The 3,872-nt window shown below is 46.9% G+C and overlaps 1 protein-coding gene across 1 annotated transcript in view; it reads left to right on the top strand.

The window, feature by feature from the left end:
• Positions 1-2,937: 2,937 nt before the first annotated feature.
• The window catches only part of LOC109926380 (TNF receptor-associated factor 3-like), a 42,432-nt gene continuing 41,497 nt past the window's right edge, over positions 2,938-3,872 (top strand). Inside the window, exon 1 of the mRNA XM_048618212.1 lies at positions 2,938-3,164. The gene's annotated coding sequence lies outside the window, so the exon portion shown is untranslated. The remainder of the gene's footprint in view (positions 3,165-3,872) is intronic.

Here is a 3,872-nt window from a genome sequence, read left to right as displayed (position 1 = left end):
TTTGTTTCTGATTTACAGCATCCGCAGTTCTTTCAGTTTTTATAAAGCGACATAGTTTATTGTTGAACACCAAAACAGAGCCGCCTTTTGTGTTGTACATAGATTAGATTGGGTCAGTGATATATGCAGGCCCATTCCTGAGTCTCTTTCCTTTCTATGTTTAGAAATGCTCTTACACCCAATTCAAAATGTTTTCTCCCCATCACCCAATCACCTGTGGTATTTTGTTTTCTTTTATTAACTACTAACAGTAAATCACTCGGGTTTTCTGTTATAGAGTCATAGAGCAGGCAAACAGGCTGTTCGGCCCAACTCATCCATCCTACCAGGTTTCTCAAACTGAGCTATTCCTGTTTGCCAGCATTTGGCCCATATCCCTCTAAACCCTTCCTATTCATGTACCCATCCAGATGCCTTTTAAATGTTGTAATTGTACCAGCCTCCACCACTTCCTCTAGCAGCTCATTCCATACGCTCACCACCCTCTGTGTGAAAATGTTTCCCTTCAGGTCCCTTTTAAATCTTTCCCCTCTCTCCTTAAACCTATGCCCCTCTAGTTTTGGACTCCCCCACCCTGGGGAAAAGACCTTGGCTATTCACCCTATCCATGCCCCTCATGATTTTATAAACCTCTACAAGGTCACCCCTCAGCCTCTGATGCTCCAGGGAAAATATCCCCAGGCTATTCTGCCTCTCCCTTTAGCTCAAACCCTCCAACCCTGGCAACATCCTTTTCTGCACCCTTTCAAGTTTCACAACATCCTTCATGTAGCAGGGAGACTAGAATTGAACGCAATATTCCAAAAGTGGCCTAATCAATGTCCTGTCCAGCCGCAACATGACCTTCCAACCCCTACTCTCAATGCATTGACCAATAAAGACAATGATGCTAAACATCTTCTTCACTATCCTTTCCACCAATAGTTTTGAGGCAGAGGTGGATTGGTTGTTGACTAATGGCAGAGTCACAGTGATTGGGGTCGGTAGGGGTAGAATTGAGGCCAAAATTAGATTGGCCACAATCGCATTGAATGGCCTACACCTGCTCTTCATTTGTATCCCTCCAACACAGTCCAATGGCAGGCGATAGAGCAGGAGAGAATGTCGCTGTCTCCACCATCACTATCCACAGCTTCAGGCTACAAATGCCTGTAGAAAGGCATGCATCGTCAACTCTGAGTGAACTGTGGCACAGTAAACAGGCTACCAAACCATTTGAACTGACGCTGGAAGTCTGGGTTCATCTGAGCCACCTTTGAACCTTGGCACAGAGGTGAAAGGTCAGTGCCAACACCAAGGAGGCAGAGGGAAATGTTAATGGTCGTAGTGCAATGCAGAAAGGTTTTCTTTCTGTCGATTTCTGCAAAGAGCAACTTGGCAGCTCCCACATTGTGAACGTTGGCTCATTCACCTTTCAGGGAAGGAGCACTGAAAGATGTGTGACATACCGGTGTTCAGCGCTCAAACTGGACGGTGACCACAAATCACCGCAGATGCCTGTGTCCATCCGAAATAACGTGGTGTAGTAATGTGAAAGAGGCAAAACAGGACAGAAGGGCTCGATCGCAGCTCTGTGCTGAGTCAACTCCCAAGTCAGCGGCACACTGACACCTACTGGAATCTCAGCTCAGGGGCCAGGAGGCTGCCATGGTCAAACAGCCCACTCAGAAACACGAGCGAAACCTCTCCGATTTTAAACTCTGGGCTTATTAATTGAATTCAAATCCCCTCGGATGCAAATTGGGATTTGAACCTCTGTCCCCAGTACGTTAACCCTATGGATTCACTAATTCTAGAGCCATAGAGACGTAGAGCACGGAAACAGACCCTTCGGTCCAACTCGCCCAGATATCCTAAATTAATCTAGCACCATTTGCCAGCATTTGGCCCATATCCCTCTAAACCCTTCCTATTCATGTACCCATCCAGATGCCTTTTAAATGTTGTAATTGTACCAGCCTCCATCACTTCCTCTGGCAGCTCGTCCCACACATGCACCACCCTCTGTGTGAAAAAATTGTCCCTCAGGTCTCTTTTAAATCTTTCCCCTCCCACCTTAAACCTATGCCCCTCTAGTTTTGGACTCCCCTACCCTGGGGAAAAGACCTTGTCTATTCACCCTATCCATGCCCCTCATGATTTTATAAACCTCTATAAGGTCACCCCTCAGCCTCTGATGACAGGAGTGTTATGACCCCATCTCCTGTGAAAATACACCATGTGAAGTGGTCACTTTTTGATTTCCTTTATTCCTGCGTGGCACGGATTTGTAGCCCATCCCTAATTGCCCCTTGATTGGAGGCATTTCCAAGGGAAGTTAGGAGTCAACCTCGTCGCTGAGGGGCCTGGCATCACGTGTAGCCCCAGACTGGGTAAAGATAGCAGATTTAGCCTACCTGACATGAGCCAAGATGCATTTGATAATATTTTACGGTTGCAATTCCAGAGTTAAGTGAATTCAAACTCTTCCCAGCTGCTGCGGTGAGGTTTGAACCCATGAACCCCAAGTGTTAATTGCAGCCCTTGGATTGCTAGACCATGAGTGGGTGCAAGTGATTTGCAAAATGAATGGCAATGGAGATAAGCATTTGTAGAAAGGAAACATATGGTAACACTTTCACGTCTCTAAACCTTCGTAATTAATCTTCCCTTCTGGAATCTGTTGGGCCCAGTATTGCATTGGAAGGAATAAAGGGTTCAAGGTTAGGGGTTAGAGATAGCGCTCTGACTGGATTGGTTTGGGAGATTTTTTCTTTTCTCTTGATGTCGATACAGAAGCGAGCTGGGGAGTTCTGCATTGAAGGGGTTACACAGAATGATGATAGGTCAGAGCTGAAATGGGGATTTCCAAAGGAAACTGAATTTTTTTTTTTGTTTTCTGTCAACTTGTTGGACAGGGACCAGCTCAGAAGAAGGGTGAGATTAAGCACAGGGTGCTTTCCGCTGTTAGTAAATCGGTAAAGCCTGAAAGGTTTCGCTAAGTCTAGGGTAAAAGCAACACCCTGGGCTCTGCCACTTACTCTGTGTTCCTCGACAGAAGACTCAGTCCCGTCAGGGGGTGAGTACAGATCTGAGACATGACTGATGGATTAACCTGGGTCCTAAGGAAGGGTCTTGATTTGATTTCAGCCTGACCCTGTTATGCCTCGACCATTTTATTTAAGGTAATTGAGTTCCTCTGTCATTTCAAGTTGAGATGAATCCGATGCAGGGTTTTATCCCTGTTTGTGCAGGTGCAGAATGTGGGATCCGACTGAGTGCAAACAACAGGGTTTCAGAGTGAACAATGGGATCAATTATTTTTCCTGGTTTGGCAATGTATGGGAGTCTGCTGTTTTTACACCTTGTGTGGATTTGGAAGTGAGCTGATCAGAGTGCGCACAGGAGGTTGGGAGGGGAGGGGGGTTTGAAGGAGTTGGGGGGAGATGATGAAATTATTGCTGCCGGTGGGAAAAGAGGAAGGTGAATTTTCATTGCAGTAGTGCCGTTCACAATCTCAGAATGCCCCGAGCTACTGGAGAGCCTCTTAATTTGCACTATCACTGTGCAGGGCTGAGATGGAGAGAGAGTTAGATGGTGCAGAGCAAGCTCCCATAGTCAGCTCTGTATTAATGACTGGGGTAGCCTGTTTGTCGTAGTGGTGCTAGGTCAGAGGTAAATATTGCACCAGGTCACCAAAGGAGGGCTGACCCTCCGACAGTGCAGCACTCGCTCAGCATTAACTTTCCACAGTGCGGCGCTACCTCAGCACTGCCTCTGACAGTGCAGCACTCCCTCAGTACTGATCCTCTGACAGTGCGGCACTCGCTCAGTACTGATCCTCTGACAGTGCGGCACTCGCTCAGTACTGATCCTCTGACAGTGCGGCACTC

This window comes from Rhincodon typus, chromosome 39 (assembly GCF_021869965.1).
Source record: "Rhincodon typus isolate 14 chromosome 39, sRhiTyp1.1, whole genome shotgun sequence".
Taxonomy (NCBI): domain Eukaryota; kingdom Metazoa; phylum Chordata; class Chondrichthyes; order Orectolobiformes; family Rhincodontidae; genus Rhincodon; species Rhincodon typus.
The sequence above is the reverse complement of the archived record's forward strand: the minus strand, read 5'-3'. Positions and strand labels throughout refer to the sequence as shown.